General features: G+C 35.9%; 1 protein-coding gene across 4 annotated transcripts in view; it reads right to left on the bottom strand.

The window, feature by feature from the left end:
- GALNTL6 (polypeptide N-acetylgalactosaminyltransferase like 6) overlaps window positions 1-21,085 on the bottom strand; it is a 434,988-nt gene that overhangs the window by 309,329 nt on the left and 104,574 nt on the right. The window contains exon 2 of one of the 4 annotated variants that reach the window (XM_072928381.1): window positions 9,802-9,943. The exons of the other annotated variants lie outside the window; for them this stretch is intronic. The gene's annotated coding sequence lies outside the window, so the exon portion shown is untranslated. The remainder of the gene's footprint in view (window positions 1-9,801; window positions 9,944-21,085) is intronic. 4 annotated transcript variants of the gene reach the window in all.

Below are 21,085 nucleotides of genomic sequence, written 5' to 3' on the forward strand. Positions count from 1 at the left end.
TTGAAGTCGTATAAACTTGAAGTTTATACAGAAATAATACATAATTTTCCTTACAAAAAGAACTCCAACTATCACAGAATGGACTGTTACCTCTGTTTAGACAAGGCTACAAACTTATGCATGTGTATATATACATATATATAATGGGTGTTGAGGAAAGTAGTTTACTACAGTCAGAACACTCAGCATAGAGCTAGTCACTACAAAAGGCTGTCAAGAAATTTGAGTTCTTTCCCCTCCACAGGCAGCTCACCTCTGGCAGAAAAGCAGCAGATATTCCCCTTATTTGTAAATCTGAAATTTTCTGAAACAGGGTCCTGAGCTTCCTCTTGAAAAATAAGTAGCATTGATTCTTTCAAAACACATTTGACAGAGTTGCTGTTTCACCCAGTCACTCACTGGTTACAATGCACGATGAGATATCAAAAGGCACAGGTTCAAAACCCTTTCAAATAAAGGGGTGTCTTCTCTGATGCCCACTAGATCTCCACTTTCAGAAGACTCATACGGCCAGCTTGTGATAACAGACTCTGCACTCATCCTCCTGTAGCACACGTCCTTGCACCACAAGAAATCCCAAGATACTCCCTGGATCACAGTGAGCACGTAGGAATTGCCATAGCTCCATGATTAGGTTATTCATTTGGGAGGACTGAGTTCAAGACCCCGCTATTATGAATGCTTAATTTAGAGTACTGAAATGTTCACTGTTGTGGAATCTGAAAGGCTGCTTTCCCATCCCAAAGGGTTGCCTTAATCCCTAGGTTACAGAGTTTTTCTCTCTGGCTTAAAAGACATTTAAGTACTTAATTCTAAATAGAACAGCTCCATCATTAAAGTCTCTGAAACAAATAGTCAATTGTTTAACATGAAAACCTGAATGTTAAACTCTTGGAAAAACGGAAGAAGGGTGACTCCAATCTCTTAAATATTTCAGTAAATTATTCTAAGCAAAATCATTTTGCACCATCTTTTCTGGAAGCTCATCAGTGCATTTTAGGACATCATCTGCATATCACCATGGAAAATTAGTTGTGAGCATCCATACTGCATATCCACTGTTTTCACAAATAAAGCCACTGGTGCAAAGGTTCCTTGCAGTTCAACTAACTGGTCACATTTTGTAAGCCATGAAAATGCAGAAGAGCAGCAAATTATCAGCTTATACAGATATGGAATTTGAAACTAAAAATTCAAAGGAGTTTCTTCTCAGTACTTGACAGGTGAGGTATGAATACATTGACATTTAAATGCTTGATTTAGATGCCTGCAGGGACATTTAGGCACCAGCATCCCTCTTGCAAATTTGTCTCTTAAACACTTTAAGATTTGCAGACAAACAATACTTGTAATAATGAATTTGAAGAGTTTAATAATAATGTCATCAACTAATCTGCTTAAATTATCTCAGTTCCTTCAGCTAAACTGAATAAAAATGTTGCTTTTAATTCTCAAAGAATCACATAATCATAGATTATTAAGGGGTTGGAATGTACCTTAAAGATCACACAGTCCCAAGCCCCCTGCCATGGGCAGGGACACCTCCCATTAGACCAGGTTGCTCAGAGCCTTATCCAACCTTCCCTTGAACACTGCAACTTCTTTTAGTGCCTTACCCACTCTCAAAGTAAAGAATTTTCCCCTAATATCTAACCTAAATTTCCCCTCTTTCAATTTGCGCCCATTACTTCTTGTCCTACCACTACAGCTAAGAGTCTCTCTCTGGCTTCCTCCAGATACTGGGAGGGTGCTATGAGGTCTCCACCCAAACCTTCTCTCCTCCAGGCTGAGCAGCCCCAACTCTCCCAGCCTGTCTTCATTGTGAAGGTGCTTCAGTCCTCTTAGCAACTTTGTGGTCCTCCTCTGGATTTACTCCAACAGCTCCATGTCCTTCTTACGCTGGGGACCCGAGCTGGACACAGCACTGCAGGTGGGATCCCACAAGAGCAGAGCAGAGAGGCAGAATCCCCTCCTTTGCCTTGTTGATCATACTGCTTTAGATGCAGCCCAGGACACAGTTGGCTGTAAGTGCAGAAAAACCTCAAAATGCTTAAAAATCTGGTGAAGATTGCTAAGAGCCATAAATGTTCCTGCTATATCATTCATAAATTCACAGTACTTGAAATAAAGGGAGAGAACAATTATCTAAGTCTATCACATTCTTATACTGCTTGCATATATAAACATAAAAACAATGTTATGAAGTATAAGCAATTGCTTTTTTGGTCACAGGTAAGATTTACTACCTTTCATTTCAGCCTGGAGTTATATAACACATAATGTTATAGCACAATATAAGCATGCATGTTTTTTAATGTAAATAACAAAAAAAGAAACCCAACCCCCAAAAAAACAAATTTTAAAGAAGAAAAAGAACCCTTCAGAAGACCCCATGTAAGATGTTATCACAGAGTTCAGAACAATGTCTACTTGAGTGAGTGGGCAAACTTCAAAGGTACTGATCCAGCAGCTTCTAGTGATTACTGCTAATGCTCTGCAAGCAAAGTTCTAATAAAATTGCTTTATTAATGATTTCCATCATATTTTCCATAGGTTTTTAGGAACAGATGGGCTCACACTGCATTAAAATGAACTTTTCAGCCTGATCAGGATGGGTGGGTTTTAGGAGTAAAAATGTAACTATCAATGTATTGTCCCTATAAGAGCACTGTAGTGGGGATTCTGAGTCACTCTGCTTCCCTAGTATTACAAATAGGACTCATCTAAACATTTCCTAGTTTAAGAACATCTTAAGAAGCTGATGGGAAATTAAAAGAGCATGGTTTAACTAGTAGATTATTCTACTCTTTCTCATATTACAAGTAAAGACTAACTTCAGGAAATCTTTTGCTTGGATGCCATGCTTGCAACTTCAACTTCTTAGCCAAAAGTAATCAGTTGACTGTTGAAAGCATTAAGAATAAGCTCTTTCTTTGCTTTTTCGCTATTTCATTTCTGTAACATTTCATATAATTAAATAACCACTTCTTTGCATTTCTTCACTATGAGAATTTATGTAACATTCTCACTGCTGTAAGCATTTTCACAAGACATGGCAGTAAACAGCTGAACTGTTCCTCTATTCATGTTCATGATTCATGTAACTTTTGGAGAATAGAGATATCATTAAAAGGCTTGAAAAATCCTGTACATCCATGTCATAATGGCTTTTATGCAAACCTTTGATTTGCATTATATGGTACATATGTTTCAAGCATGCAGGTTGGAACTTATGAACATAAAAACAAATCAAAAGAGGTAGGGATTTCATTGTAAGAACCTCATTCCCAATACTGGGCACTGAACAGCCACGAGCATCTTTGGAGATCAGCACACTAACAAATAAATGGCAATTAGGATCACTGTGTGATGCAACTATTAATAAATTATAAAACAAAAAAAAATTGCCTTTACTTGGTATGTAATTACATTTCTTATATACTTGTTTGCCATTTATTGTTCATGTTTTTAAAGTAAATAACTATAAATGGAAAACAATCACATAGTGTAGAAGTTAAATCCTTTATGTAGATTTAATCACTGTCATCTTATGGAAAGCAGAGAACTTGTATAAAATTACTATAAGTAATAATTAAAAGAATGACACAATTTAAAGAAATTGGACAAGACACTAAAAGGCATTTCATAACACTTAGGTTAATTAAATTGTAATACAATTTTCCAAAAGAAGTGATGATATTTTATTAAAACATCAAGAAAAGCAAGGAAGTAAAATGTGGTTTATGTCTATATTTACAAAGCAGTATTCCTCTGCTTGGCTTTCTAGGCTACATCTGTACAGATCTGGGGGAAAAATAAGAACTAACTGCCCAGAACTAACTCACAGAACAGAGTTTTTCCAGGTCTTTTACTGGCTGCCAGCTAGTCCATGGGGCCAGTCGGGAGCTACTTCACTCTCGAGCACAGAAAACTAGGCACTGGGTGCTCAGCAACACCTATTGTGCTATCAACACTGTTTGGTGATGTGAGCTCAGCCACTGATGGCCATCCATAAAGGCCAAAACTAAAACATGGCCTTCATCAGCTGAATACAAATTCAGCGTTCTGCAAACACAGCCAAAGAGCTGTCAGCTATTCAGCAGCAAAGTCATTCACATCAGTGTAAATGATTGACACTGTCAGCTCCCATCGATCTGCAAAATGTTACTGTGGTCTTCTTCCGCAGAGTTTGAGCTATCGGCTCTAAAGCTGCTGTAGCTGCAGAAGGCAGGCAGCTGCTCTGGGCTGTCCCAGTTACGGTGCCTCATCTCCAGACAGCCTTCCCTGGCTGTGGCACGACATGGCACATCAAAGAGACAGTGAGCCCAAAGCAGACACAGCCTCAACGCGGTTCAGTCACTCCAGCACAGTGTTCAAGACTGACTGGTAAGCTCAGTCAGCCTCCACAGTTGTATGTTATCCAATTTATGGAAATCTTCAAGGATGGCTGTGAACACATTCACACTGTAAACCAGTATTACAGCACCTGAAATTAGAAGCTTACTTGAGTTTTAAACTTGGCATTCGTAACAATGAACTTCACCAGAATATAAAGAACAGTACCTCTCCTTCACACCACTTTACTGTATTCACATCTATTTCAAAGCAGTTTGGAGGGAATCCAAAGAGCTACCAGATGCTGTTTGCTGTTCCCTGAAGAGAACCACAGATTATATCACAATAACAGACTGCAAATTAGAATTAGAAGTGATACATCATAAATTTCTTTCTTTGGTTCCACTCTGTGCTTTGAGGCTTCTAAATATGATTTTTCTATTTTTTAATAAGTGCTTACATTTTCTTTTGTTTTCTACAGCTGGTTTCTTTGTCTACCATTCATGCTGCCCTAATTGCAAACAGATATTATTCCACATATTGGCCTGTGCAGCACTACTTGCTGAGAGCATATTTTAATTTAGATTTCCAGTACTGGCACAGAGCATAGTGTAAGGCTTCTTGCGTTCATATTAGTGGAAGGTGCCAATAATCATTCCTGGGATGTGATATTAGACACATGCAGGACTAACACAAGTCAAAATGAAGATAATTAATCTCAGTCCCACCCTAAAAGAGACAATAACCTTTCCATCTGATCTACAGACCATCATGTTTTGAGTAGGACCAATGTCCATATTCTGACTGTAGCAGCAGAAAATCCTAAACAGTGAGAGATCCATCCTTAGATCTATTAAAGCCACAAGTAACATTTGGTGGTACTTTATTGGAAATATTTTCATCACATATTCATAAAATATATTCATCATATATTTTCTCATCAGTGGGGATTCAAAAACTTATACATATATTTTTTCATCAATGGAGAACTGTAATAAAACTTTCCAAATTTCTGTCTACTTGGGAGTTGTTTTTTTTTTCCCAAATGACACAGAACACCAGACTCTTTGAGTGCTGAGATGATCCTTTTTATATTATTCACATGACCCAAAACTACTCTTTTCACTCAATATATATTTCTCCTCACTAGGCTTCCTAGGTAAATACACAGAAGCACTGAAACCACATCCAATACCATGCTACTCACCAAAAGCATCAGACAGCACTTCTAACACAAAAACCATTTGAAAATCATCCAGAACAACCTTTGAAGCTAGTTAGTAATTTTGCCTCTCCTCTGAAATAACAGAAATAATGTTTCTTCCAGTTAAAAGACAATTTCTTATTTAAGAAGAGATCTTTTTTGCTGTTTGAATTGTGACCCACTGCTCACCTCAAAGGATGATACAGGTAGCCCATGCCATTTATCGTTTCTGGTCTTATTTAGTATCTCTGTTCACAGACGAAAAGGCACATAATTAGCAAATAGCACAACTTCTGCACCTCACCCATCAGGAGGGCTGTGATGCTGCACTCCTACCATTATTTCAAATGCCAGCTACTGTAAGGCTGATATGATAATAACACACTTGCAATTCACCAGCAGTAACAGGAGCACTGAATCCTTTGTACAGCAAATTCACAAATGAAACAAAGGAAAACTATGAACATACTAAGATTAGAGAAGACTCAGATTTAACTTAATGTCATGATTTTTTTTTTTAATGTTAATACTGGAAGACAATACTTAATAATAGCTGTTCTGCCACCCACAGAGTAAATGCAGATAAATTGGACAAGTACTGAACTTCTAAGAAACCAACCCATTAAGTACTCAAGAACTCTTCTATATTTATGTTACAGCTTTCTTTCCACTTTCTTTGCATCCAAGAACACGCAGAATACTTGCATTTAACTTTATCAGCTAAATGAAAAGCTGACAAAAAATTAAAATTATGAGTAAAGCACAAAAATTCTTTCAAGACGGCAGCTTCAAAACTGCCTCCTTTAGTCATTCTATTTTATTACTACTTTATTACCATTTTCTACTGCATTATACCCTATCCCCTATATTATGTATTCACCATCTTCTGTATAAAAACTATTTGGCTTTAATATTCACAGCTTTCAGTAACATCAAATTGGGCTTCATTCCAGTGGCCAATTAACTCCTGCTGTGAAATCTCCCTAAAAGCTTACTTTTAGCTCTAGTGTTTAGTGACACCTCTATATCTTGCTTTGGGGGAGACAGGATCATAGGGGTTTGGGTGGCTTTTTTCATTGGGATGGTGGTGGTGTGGCTCTTCCATACTATTATTGCAATTTTACACTTCATCATCATATCGTGCAGTAAAGCAAATATGCCCATTTATTGCAAATATTTCCAGCATATGCATTAAAAAACAAACAAAACCCAAAAAAAAGAACCCCAATCCCACATACTAGAGTCAAGAGATTTGAAAATTTAGTTTGTTAGGTCAAGTGAAACACACAGATTACTCTCAAATTAATTAACCTGTCATTTTCAAACTATCAGAACCTGTTTCTTCCAAAATGTTATGTTTTATGGCTTGAACTAATGATACGTAACTGGTTAAATGTGCCTTTTGCACAAGTGCATCATATATTTCTGGAAACAATGAGCCAGATCTGAGGTTAAGACAGAGGGCTACCATTATTGGAATACTGATATAAAAAGGGATTAGTGATAGGATGACAGACTTGCTTGTCATAAAAATAAATGTGATATGATATTTGCTAATTGAAATCTCTATAGTATGCTAGAAAAAGTACAAATCCCTTTGCTTTATCACAAATGCAATAATATTGTGACAGGAAAAATCTATCACAGATTTCTAGCAAAAATAACCCATTAGCTCCTTATGGTTGGTTACTTTTTTCAGCATTTTCATTCAAATATGTTACTAGGGCTGCCAGTTGTCATGACATATTATTTATGAGGCATATGTCTTTTGTTAAGCACTGTTCTTTTTAACGATTTTTTGACAGGTTTTACTTATTGCCAGATAATATACTAGAACATTTTACTGGTATTGGTCATGTTAGAACTGTAAATTAAAGCATTGTGATAAGGAACTGGAGCTAATAAACTCACATTGCAAGTTAGACAACAGGAAAGAGTTGTTTTGATTTATTAGAAAAATACAGCTTCTTGTAATATAAAACAGCTATTTCAGGCAAGACATGCCAAAATAATAATGACAAAATGATTCATCTGCATCAATAAGAGTTTCTCCTCATGAAACCATGCAGGATGGCACTAATTATATCATTATTAAACAATTTTTTGTTTCATTGCTCTGAATACTTAAATTTTAAGTGCATTTACTTAAATTTTAAGTGCATTTATTTAACAGGACACTAAGAACTTACATTAACCTAGGAATATAAAAGACATTTTATTTAATCATTTCTGCTTTATGTAATTATCTACACTACAAGCAGAGTGATATATACCCAGGTGGAGTACTGTGTTAGCTGTTGACTTGCAGCTGTACGCAATTATCATGTGCTGTCTGAAAGTAGCTCAGCAAGCTTCAGGATCTCTGCTTTGTTGTGTTACACAAACCTAAACAAATATTATTCAAGAAGCTTCTCATTTTCCAGAGAATGAACAGGACATGTTATTAACACATTAAACATCTGTTAGAAATCTCTAGATCAAATCAACATACCAGAAATTCATCAGTGGAGGTTTTATCTAATTACTCCACTGATACATGAGTGGTATCATAGGAATATGAAGAGCAATAGTAGTGAATACATACAAATTGATATACAAGGTCTAATAAAGACAGTATAATTCATGTAGAAATCTGTAAAGTCATGACAACAACAATGATTCAGGTCAGCTCAATTCAAGGCAGAACAGGTAGTCATACCTAATCTGGTAGTCATACATTTGGACTGCAGTCAGGAAAATCTACGTGATATTTTAAATGCTTCCATAAAGCTACCCCCCTTCTCACTCACTGAAAAAAACTCCAAACAAACTACAAAATAAAAAAAGGTAGACTCCTCTAGTATTGTATTATTATTCCATTTACTTTTTTTCCTTTTTTTTTTTAATCTTTTTGAGTCTGGTGGACACAATTAGGCCAGAATTCATTAGATGGAAGAACTGAAGGGATAATAAATCTCTTCACAGTTCTAGCACAATTACTCTAATTTGGGAAACAGTCTAAGCAGAAGGTTGAGCTAGCTCAAATTCAATCAAATTCAATTTAGAAGGTTCTACAAGGTCATAAACTGGCTCAATCTCAAGACACCTGTTCTGAGTTTTGGAAGCTCAGTACTGCTTAAAAGCTTTTCATAGCCTAAGAACTAAGCTCACCTCAGAGGTTTCTCTGATGAGCTCATTTACTTGTATATATGTATGTTGTATGTATATGAAATTGCATCTGTTCAGCAAACAAACACTACCAAGCAGGAAACGACCTATAGTTATTACATCAGCTTAAAGAGGTTTCTGAAAACATCTAATTTCAATTAATGCAACCAAGACGCAATTTCAAGGCAAATCAACAGAATCCCCACAGCAACACTCCAGCTTCTGCCAGCTACAAAGCAACAGCTGTGGCAGGCCCGAGAGGAGCTCTCTGGCTGCAGCTTGGCAGCTGCTGTTTGTGGGGTCTCAGAAAGACCCTTTCCTTCAGGAAGGTAATATTTATGGCTGTGCTGCTGCCTCTGCATCTCTTGCAGAGAGTGCCTTTGAAAGACTCTTCAGGGAGGGGATGGCATGCCTCTCAGGCTTTGCAAGATACACCTTGGTAACACCCGGGAATTTGTAGATTGATGAGTTCTTTTGAACAGCCTCTTTCAATCTGCTTCTGATCTTCCTCCATGCATTTAATTTAACACCTATATGAAATTCTCTTGTGATTTCCTGATGTGAGGCCTTTTTTCATACCTTATATTTTGGTAAAAGTAATTATAAGCATTTATTTTTCTGCTCCTCAACAAGAAGTCTGGAGTTATAGAAAAAAGAGACCATATTGTCTTTTGTGAGTCATTTTGCTTAAAATTACAGACCTTCCCAAACTGACATAACTAGGTCAACTTGTCATACACATTCTGATTTCCTGTTTTGATATCTACCTTAGCATGACGATAAATAATTTTTAGTTATTAACCAAGTTCCTGGCTTATTCAAAGGAGAGCAATAAACTCCTCCAGAGGACAATTCAGCACCTTAAATTAGACTTTTGCTGAAGAATTGCTCTCTGGAGAAGCCATGTTCTCTCACACACTTTGAAGAGATTCTAAGGAGATTAGTGAGGTAATTTAGCCTGCTAAATTAGATACTAACAGTCATGCCATATTGATATCTTCTCCCAAGTCTGAATATAGTGCAACTCCACTTATATATTTCAAATGTGAGTAGGTTGTGTTGCTCATTTGCATTTAAACTGTTCTCCAAGGCAAATAAAATTGTGCACACATTACCTTTACATGGACATCTTGTTAAACATAATGATTCTCATTAGTATCTCTTACAATATTGGTACTTTTAAAATGGCTCATAGCTCCACAGTCATCTCATATATCGTGTTTGGTAACATATTCAATGATTCAAATTTTCTTAGGACTGAAAAAAAAAAAAAAGATAAAAGACCTGAATAAATGTTCTTATTTAATACTCGTTTGACTTATTCACAGCTACAGAATTAAAGACAAGAAAGGCTCTTCTTCAAAAATGAAAAAATACAAGCTACAAGTTTCCTAAAGCAAAAAAAAATTGATTTTTGGTCAAAATATCTACATCTAAACATAACCTGTAATGTCATATAAGAACCTGAACCTCAAAAAAGGGTAGAGGAAAGAGAAAGAAAATAAGCTAACAACTGTGGGAGAAGGCAACCTCTTGGTCAGTCAAGAGCACAAAAACAATTAGCAAAAGATTTGAATAATTTGAGCTGAAATATTTTTTAAATTTTCTGCATGAAACTTCTTGGTAAAGTGTAAATCCAAAATGTATTAATAAAAATATTTTTAAAATAAAATTCCATTCATAAGACATGTGACTCCTGGTTTGCGTTTTCCCTGTCCCAGACAAGAACACTGGCAATAAACCGAAGTCACTTTGTAAGGCCTCACTCTTGCAATGTCAAAAACCATGAGAGAAGCACAGGTGCAATTACCTCAGAAAACGAGTCTGCCTCTTTATCCTTGGCCATCTCTCTCCCTGCTGCAGCTGTATCATTATTCTAAAATGGTGTGTCAGTTTTTCAATTTACATCCTGATCTTGGCCATAAAGTGTTTCAAAGCCCATCTAAGGATGCATATGATTTACTGGCCTACTATAATCAATGTCACATTAAATTAAGTAGTAATATAATTCATTACTTTTAAAAGACTAAATATTTCATACATTATTCTATTGGAAATAACAGGAATAATTGAATCCTTGACCTAAACTCTGTAAGAAACATGAATATTGGGATTTTGCATATATATTCTTTAAACTTAGCAAACTACAAGAGAGATACCTACTTTTACTTCTGCGTTGTACAGGGTGTAACACACTGTATGTGATAGGACAAGGGTAAATAGTTTTAAACTAAAAAAAGGGAGATTTAGGTTACACATCAGGAAGAAATTCTTCACTCAGATGGTAGTGGGACAATGAAAGAAGTTCTCCAAAGAAGCTGTGGATGCCCCATCCCTGGAATTTATCAGGCCAGGTTGGACGGGGCACCAGGGAATCTGATCTAATGGGTGGCACCCCTGACCATGGGACTAGATGATTTTTAAAGCTGTGTCCAAACCACTCTATGATGACTCTATGATGCAACCATCCAAGGAGAGCTGTTACCTTCACAAATTTCAAAAGAGAAAAAAAAATTAATAGAAGTCAGAGATCAATTCTGTATTGATAATGCACTATAATAACAAAACACTTTCTTTTTATTCAGAAGATAAATTAAATATTAATAAGTTTTTCAGTAATTTACCTTTTCTTTTTCAAATTCATATTGCAATATCATAACTGTCAATTAATGATCCGAGAAAAAAAGATCTAATACAATAAAAAAATAGAAATTGGGCCTTCTGCATACCATCTCTAAGTGTTTTACAACACAATGAATCTCTTACTGGCATAATCTTACACCACTATTCAGTTCTGTATACACCTCAAACACTATTTTGCTATCTAGCTGAACTTCACCTGGCATATAGGTTCTTCCCAGTGGCTGTTGTAAAAACTGTACAGTTGTGTTGGTAAGGCTGAGAAAGACTAAGCACTGAATGTGTGTAGAACAGAATAGCACTTCCTACAGGTCCAGTGATGACACTGTAGCTGTCGACATTAAATAGCCTTATGATGATGTGAATGGATTTCCATTTCCTCCTTAAGAAGACAAACAATTCTATCTGTTTCTACTGTATTTACAACTGAAATATGTCACTGTTTTCTAGCAAGAGAGCTGAAATTATATTCTTAAACAGAATCAAAAGCTCTCTTTCACTGTACAGCAGAGTTGCTGAAGAACTAATAGAGTGACACGAAACAGGTGGCAACACTGCCAGACATCTAACCCAGCTCCGACGCAGAGTGCAGCTGAAGAGAAGAGCACACAGAAAGCAAAGCTGATTCAATGTCAAGTGTCAAAGCAGAGTGAAAGCAAGAGATCTTATTTAAATGTTCAGCCCACAAAATCACTGCAGCTTGGATCACCTCTGCATGTGCTGTGCTGCTGACACCTTTACCCTAATTGGACTGGCTACCTCAGCATGCCAGCAGCTGAATGCTTCCTTTCCCCTCTACAGTAAGAGTTTCTATTAATAGGAGGGTTTACAAAGGCATTATAGGGATAAAATGTTATGCAAATCCATACCCAGTACTCTGTGTCTTAGTAAGACCCTAAGAAATGCTTGTATAACCAAAACCACAGCTACAGAAATCAATAATTGCTACATTTATGGCAATATCTATAGCCATGATCACATGTCACACAACCAGAGGAAGCAGCAATCCCTGTGTTTGAAAAATAGTACAAAAGAACATCTGAAAAATGCACAGGATTATTATAGAGGTGATAAAAAAAGCAAGCCTATGTCTTAGTGCTCTATCAAGGAGGTGGAGTAAGCAAGGATAAGGCAAAATCAAAAGTTTTTCAAGAATTAGGATAAGCCAACACTTTGAAGTACTTAATATGTTGACTAAAGAAAAAATATTACCAGATAAATTCTAAAATCATTTCAGTGAGACATTACAGAGATACATTTAGAGAGGAAAAGCTCTACAGGACCACACACAAACCAAAGAAAATACTGACTAGCGAGGAGTATTGCAGGAAAATATATGAGAAATAAAATATACTGAATGTGGACCAAGTTACAAAACTAGCACTATATGCTAGATATTGTACATCAGATGGGCTGTAGAGGCAGTTTTAGTGGGACAATTAACTTTCTGATGCATTGATACAGATAAACACAGAATACTGTAAATATGCTGCTAATCTGTATAGTTGAATTAATGTGATAGCAAGAATGCAGTACAGTAAAGTTATTCTGTAATGCAAGAGTAATAAGCATGATCAAAATTAGAACCAGTTAATATACACTAGAAAAAAAAACTATTTTTGAAAGAGTATAGCAATTTTTTATAAGTACATAAGGAGAGCTAATGAAAACAAGTAGTTACTGTCAGCACATGAAGAAATGGCCCTTGAAGTATGAAAAGAAGCCTAAATAAGTGCAAGCACATTTAGTGAGGCTAATTGGGTTGTTATGCTGAAAGGAAGGCAACCAGGTCATCATCTTGGAAATTGTTCACAAAAGACCTGGAGAGAGGCAGAGGGGTAGTCTAATAAGTATTCTGTAGAAAGCTATAAATAACTTCAAAGCCATTATAATTGAGTCATTCAACAAGACCTTCCTTCGAACCCCATCATCCACAAATGCAAGTACTGAATCATGGAGGGCGAAACTATTAAGGAAAAAAGGGCTCTTCCAAAAGACAGGTGAAGTTGTTGGAAACACGGGGGAAACAAAACATGGAAAAGAACAAAAGCCAGTGTATTTTGCAGGGTCAGTCCTTTTTCTACAGAGCACAGCAGGATGACCAAATCACATGCAGTAGTGTTAATCATGCAACTGTTTTCCTTAATGTGAAATGAAGCAACAAACTCTATCTGAAATAAATACTCATCTTGATTCTTCAGTAGAATTATAGTCATTTTCACAGCCAGATGTCTATGACTATTTAAGTAAATAAGGAATTGATTAGGAGGTTAGCTGGACTCTTCTTCCGGCCTAATTAGTTTTCTGACACTGTAGTTTGACCAGGAATTTCAGGATCACAGTTCAACCCAGAAGACAGGTGACTAAAGAAGGAAACACATTTTTAAGTATCTTTGAGGATCTGCTTCCTCCTCCAGCTCTTTTTGCTCCAACTTAAAATTAACAATGAGAAAAAATGGTGTCATGGATCCATAGTCACTATGACATCACCTCATGTTGACTTGTATACATGTTTTGGGGAAACAGACACTATTGCACAGTTACAAACCTCATCTTGCAGCTCTTCACATAATACAGAGATCAAATATCATATAGGACGCTCCATGCATCCTGTGCCATAATGCATGTTTTCATGAAACAAAGAAATTCAAGAACTCTAAATCCATATAAAAGAAATTGTGAACTCTACCAAGAAATTTAAGCTATGTGAAAAGGACTAATAAAAACTAAAAGACTGCTTACAAAATTAAAAAAACAAAGTCCCACACATTTTTTTGTACTGGTCATACAGACAAATAGCAACAACAAAAAGCCTAACTCTGCAGTTTAAATAACTTAAAAACAAGGAACGGAAATAACCTTATAAAAACTGCTGAGGCATTCAAGGCAATGTTCTAGCTGATGAATATTTAAGGTTTTTCTTAGTTACATTTACCAACAATCACAAACTTACATCTTAAAATCTGAAATGAATCAGTTTGCCAATCAAGACAAGTGGTTTTGGAGTGGATTTATATGGCAGAAGTGCATGAAATTACTGCATTGACAGAACATGAATCACAAAGAAACTGCATCTCTCAGGATGGTTATTACAGAACGTAGCTGTCATTGCTATTTGAGTCTCACTTAGCAAACTTACAGTGCAGTTACCACTTTCAGCTTTCAGTTGAAAGAATATAACCTCTAGGGCTTTTTGTTTGTTTTAAATTACTTTCACAGTTCATGCACTCCAAACATTTTCTATACCACTAAGATCACAGAAAGAGAATCAGTTTTATAGATAACATGAAGCTAAAGGTTTACACCACATCCAGCCTCTCGAATTCCAGCCCATTTTCTTGAGACAGCACTGCTCACAATGTAACTGGCTAAGAGACTATAATTACCCCTGAAAACATCTTACGAGCACAAGTAGAAATTTAAGTAATTACTGCACAGATAATATTAGTAGTAATTTTCTCTTTTTTCTCAAGTACTATTTAACTTTTCAATAGAAACTTTTCAAGCCACAATTAAAACTTCTTTGGGAAAGTCAATTTGATATTTAGCAAAGAGTACTACAAAAGTATCTGGCAAAAATCATGTATACTAAAGCAAGTATTTTTATGGTACTTAAATATCAGAAGTTGAAAAGTAATTTTTTAAAACTCTCTTTGGAATGTCAAGTGGTAGCATTAGAATCTACTTTTTAAAAGTCTAATTTGTAGCATTTTACCAATCTCAGAATTGTAATCCAGGCTTTGTTACTATTCCTGTTCACCTCTCAGAGCTCCTCTGCTAGTCACAAAATATCAGAAACGCCTTAATATTTGGAAAATCCTATTTGGTAGGACGGATATTCAATGCAAAACAACAGCAAACAATTCAAAAAATCCCCAACCCTTATTGTGATAATCATTCATCTGTGATTCCTTGAATAATAAAACAAGAACAAGGACACTTGGTATAGAAAAAAAAAAAAACAAAACAAAAAGTGGTGTGAAGTACAAAGGTGATATTCCAGGTGAAAACTGTATTCTTTCCTCTTGCATTTGGAATAAAATTGACAGAGAGGCATTTCTAGATTTCGATGCTTACAACAATTTCTATTCAAAAATGCAAGATTAATTTATATTTTTATTTGTATCAGAATAGAATTGTGGCATGGCTCTTGTTCTTTATAGAATTATTAATTTTCATATTTATTTATATGTATTTTTTCACTCCACTGATTAATAAATTAATGTATTTTCTTCATTTTCTAACAAAAAAAAAATTTCTATTTAGTAATCAAGATTTCAGTTGAAAACAAATGTTCTCTTGGTTTTCAGAATTACAGTAAATTATTTGCATATAGGTTTTATTTGTTTTCCTTTGTTTGTTAATTAGTAGTCTAACTTGATGTCAACAACACTAAATCTAGGTACCACTTTTCAAGGATACATCAAAGAAAGGGAAGGACATCAAGGAATTTATCATGTTGTCAGGCTCAGCACCTTTCAGTTCTGCAGAAAACAAATAAACATTAATGTCTCCTTAATTTGCTGGGAATCAGAGAGGCGTGTAACTGTCATAGTGTAAACCCAGCTGGTAACTAACAGCTGGCCCCACACAGCCACTCGCCCCTCCTGGTCAGTGGGATGGGAGAGAGAATCAAACCAAAGGGTAAAAGGGAGAAAACTCAAGCATTGAAATAAGAACAGTTTGATACTGAAAGAATGGTAACAGTAATAGTACATGGTGATGATAGCAAATGCTGATGATAAAAATTCAAATGAAAAGGAAAATAGCGGGGGGGGGGGGGGAAGGAGATATAAAACCCAAGATAGACTTACAATATGAATGAAAGACAAATGCATACTACCAACTGATCAATGCAGGATATGCCATATGGTATGGGCTGTCCCTCTGGCCAGGGGGAGTCAGCTGTCCCAGCTGGGACCCCCTTCCAACACCTTGTGCACCCCCAGTCTTCTCACTGGTGGCGTGGGGTGAGGACCAGAAAAGGCCTTGATTCTGTCTAAGACCTGCTCAGCAATAACTAAAACATCCCTGATTTATCAACACTGTTTCCAGCACAAATCCAAAACATTGTCCCATACTATCTACTAAGATGAAAATTACCCCAGATGAAACCAGCACAATCTGGAAAATATACTTTCCCAAACTAGAGTAAATTTATTTTCCGCTCTTTCCCTTTTACAAGTGTTTATATTGCTTATATTATGAAAAAAAAAATGATACCTTTTTATCTATGGTTAAAAGGTAAAAAAATTGATAAAACAACTGAGTGGACAGTGACTGACTTCAAGTATAAGAGAAAAATATTCAATAAAGCTGAATTCATGCATTTCTTTGGTATATCTAAGCTATCTACATATAATTCATTTGGAAACCTGACATTTGCACAAACCCATCAGATAACTGAATTCATAAACCAAACAAGAAAAAAAGACCAGTTTTATATAAAGCAATATTGTTGATCCTACAAATCAAAAAGTAATTACTTGCCTCTCTATTCAATCATAGATATGGCAAAAAACCCAACTTTCTGAAATAAAAAAAAAAATTTATATTTTCTTTATATTGGAAATACATTTCAAATGAATGCTTTTTGCCTTTGTGGATCACAGGCTTTGTTTGTTCCTCTCATTAAGCTAAAAACACAGATTCCCAACTGAGGGCAGAAAAATGCCTTTCCTTCTCTGCCACCTCATTCCAGTTCCTTCCTACAGAAGCTTCCCACAAGCATACGAAATTGTAAAGCATTTCGAAAGCACTACAAGAATTGCCAGAACTAAAAGTATTCCCACTTGAGAGGAATATTCCTAAAAGAAGATTTCTATTGGGGCAGTGAAAAAACAGATAGCATCATTTATAGCTCTGGTACAGCTTGTACTGTGCATTTGCTCTGTACATTGCCTTATTTGCCCCACTGCCTGTTTAAAAGTAAAGAAAGATGCAGAAGAAATATTGGTTCTTTAGTTCTGAAAATAAACTATAGTTGCACTGAAGTAAGAAAACAGAACAGAACAAAGTACAGCTTTCCTCCTGCACAACAGCTGTTTTTTAAGAAGAAGCCTTCTTCAGATTGATACAATCCTCATACAAATGACTTTTTTTGAGGAGTGGATATGCCAATGCTGAATGGCTCCATCTAATCATTATGTTGTCTCAGATTTTCTAATTTGCCAAAACTAAGAGAGCAAAGTGATTGTAATAATTACTTTAAAACAATGAAGGACACAAACTCAATTTCTTTCTCCTGCTTTCATGAGATCATTTTTGAAGACACTTGGATGGATATTCTAAATTTTAAAAGGAGATCTTCTGCCTTCTTTTTCCAACATGAGCACCATTCAAAACAAAGATGAAAACTTCCTCAAAAGCTGTGTGTTGTATCTTCAGGCAAATGATTGAAGGTACAGAGGGATTCCAAAGATATGATTAATATATTTGCCTTAACTCCTATGTGAGTAGAGAGCACTACTTCTCGCATTCTATATTTTTAATATGCATTAATATTTTAGTCTTTGTAGTGTCAGATGTCAGTGCCTCCACTTGATAGTCACTTAGTGAGGTGTAAAGTATTATATCTAACTGTCAGAAAGAGTTTAAGCTGGGGTTGAGAGATTAATTGCTCTCTTTCTTTTCCGACTTCTAAATCTTATGGTCAAGCAAATAATTCAGCTTTCACACATGCCCAGGAAAAAGCAACAGAGCAAAGCATAAATTCCAGCTCTGTTATAATGTCAAGAAAAGTTATAGATATGTAATTTTCTATATCATGCATGTAGTAAGTGAAAAAAGCATATTAATTTCTCAATTCAAAAGATCCTATTATTCTAATATGAGCTTTTTTTCTCATCAGCAACAAGCACACATTTTTCCTCTTGAAGCTTTAACCTGTTACCTCTTATCTTCTTCTGAGACATTACAGTTAACAACTACTTTGTACTAATTAAACTAAGTTAATACTATATTAATACAATATAATCTAATTTGAAGTAATATACTGAATAATGCAACTGCATAATTTAAAGTATTTCTAAATTAATTTCAACCTTCTAGTATTTAAAATATTTAATGTCATAACATCAAGTCTGGAATATTGTCAAAATGAGTTTCCAGTGATGTCACCAGCAGTAAAGCATGAAGCAGTCCTAGGTATCTTAGTCTCAATTTTCTATTTCTGACTATAACTCTTCAGAAGGAAACTCAGTTGTGATTGACAGTTTTCATTTACAAAATTGGAAAATGGGGCAAATGCTGTTCTAGTTCAGAGTAAGGAAAAAGGATAAGGAGATTTCAGTTTTCAAATTCAATCAGGAATTAACTTTGAATGATCTTTTCTCCTGCTGATAACAGAGATGGTACTTTATAGGTATGTATGTTGAATAAAGGTACATTGGTGAGCAGGACTCACAGCGGATCTGGCTACATTTCAGAACTTGAAAAATTCCTTACCTTTGATCCTCTAAAGAACTCTACATACAGACCACCCCCCAAAAAAGCAGCGTTCAGGAGAAAATGTGTAATGCAAGACCCCCTCCCCCCAAGGGGGGAAGCAGGAAGAATGTCCTTCCTTATTTTCAGCTCATGAAAAACACACTGAGGTTAGGATACTATGGATTGCACATTTTAAATGCAGTACTTTGCTGCATGTAATGACTTGAGAATGTTGTAAAAAGCATGTACCAAAAAAAGAATAAAAGGGAATGCTCCTTAGCTCTAATTATCTTCTATTTTTTAGAATGTAATTATAGCAAAAAAAGATTATAGTACTTAAAATTATGTATTTTTTTTACCCAGAACAAATTTAAACCCAATGCCTCTCCTAAACTTTCCCATTATTTTCATTAATCTTTTCATATTCATTTCACACTTACACTTATCACACAGAATTGCTTTCTAGCTGTGAGCAGTGTACACTTCAGACATCAGGGCTTTTTTTTCTCTGTTTAACCAGTAATTCAAAAATATCTAGCTAATTTTTCAATATTTTTACATGTGGCGCTGGCCAGGGAGTCTCCAATCAAAAATTCTGTAGATAATAAAGAATCTTACAAATGTTTAACCTGCACTTTGAATCTCTAGAGGAGTAGCTTTAAAATCACTCTGCAAAATGATGCAACACTGTGCATTACTATTTGCAGAATAAAATTTCTGAAATGAAAAGCTGAAGTCGAAGCTTCCTGCTCTTACAATCGGCAGAGTTTACAGATGTAGCTTAATGCTGCCGTGCATTAATTGTTTTCCAAGAGGTTGGTTAAAAAACAAGGGCTGATAAACCTGGCAGGAAACAAGAGGCTCAGGGGAATCTTAGCAACACACCAAGGATTGACTGTCACATATATGATGCTAATATGTAAAATATAGATCATATCTCCATTTCCAGCTAATAGCAGCATGATGTGCAGTAGCTGGAGGGCAGTATTAGAGCTCTTCCTTCCAGCAGCAAAGAGGATGAAAGAAGATTATTTTGTAACATCCTAATTCTTTTGGGTTTTGATTTTTACCTTCAACGTACTCCGAAATAGGCTACTGGGAAAAACAGATGGGGTTGCAATTAGTCAATGAATTAACATCGATTAACATCGTAACAGAATTTATTTGAGCATCATTTACCCAAGGCCATGTCTAGCTCTCCTGTGGCAGCCTGCCACCAAGGGCAAGTCAAGGAGTAAAAAGGGAAAAGACTGCAAGTATTATCAGGGAGACTGAAGTTGCAAGTAATCCTGGGACTGGAACTCAGATGAGGCCAGGAGCCCAAAAGCCCAAATATCAGTCTGCCAGTGAGCTGGTATTTATATCTACTAAACAGCCCACAGCACCCATCACTGATGACTAAACAGGCTTGAAACACACAATAATATAGTGGCTTAGTTTACAAACCTTGAAGCACAAAAAAACCCCCGAACAAAAACAAAACAGAACAAACAAACTGAAAAAAGGATCATCATCATCTGTTAGTCTTCTGTTTCTCTCTCCATCCACTCTACTACATTTTATATTAGTATGACATGTGACTTTTGAAAATCAAAACAGAATTCATAGCAGCAGTGCACAATTGAGAAACAAGGAATTCTTGGGTCTATAATCACTTCCAATGCCAATGGGACAATCTCGTCATACACTGTCTTGTTAAGAAAAAACTCTTGGCTAGACTCCATCCCCCTATTCAAACATATACTTCAGTTGCTGCGTTTTGTTCTGTTCATTTATTTTGAAATAGTACATGCAGCATGTAGTTTTAGAATTTCAGATAAAATAATTCTGTCCTGTTCCTCAGAGCTTTATGCTTGAGAAAGACCAAACTGTTTGACAGGCTTCATAAAATTGTATCTTTGAAACAATCAAGTATTTTCCATACAGCTACTCTACTAACAGTAGATTACTGTTTGCTTTTATATGCAATTACACTACTACTGCACACACAAAAAACTCAGCTCAGGCACCAATAAATAATATTTCTATAAGCAGATCTAAAAGACATTAAAGGTGCATATCAGCTGTCAGCAGTAATGTGATACTGTCACAATTCTCCTTTGCATACTATGCTCTGTCTCAACTAAACCTAGTTGAATCTGTCCTTATTCAATTTAATCTGGGATGCCCTCTATCAGTAACTCCACTGCCCTGCTCAGACTCTTTATTGATCTAAAGGTCTATATACACAACTGATTTCACACCAGGAGATAAGCTGCAATGCTGGTTTGAGAGATCATGTGTTCCAGTCCTGACTAGAATAAAGTGCATGTGAGATGGCAGAGGAAGGTT

Source organism: Taeniopygia guttata, chromosome 4 (assembly GCF_048771995.1).
Source record: "Taeniopygia guttata chromosome 4, bTaeGut7.mat, whole genome shotgun sequence".
Taxonomy (NCBI): Eukaryota; Metazoa; Chordata; class Aves; order Passeriformes; family Estrildidae; genus Taeniopygia; species Taeniopygia guttata.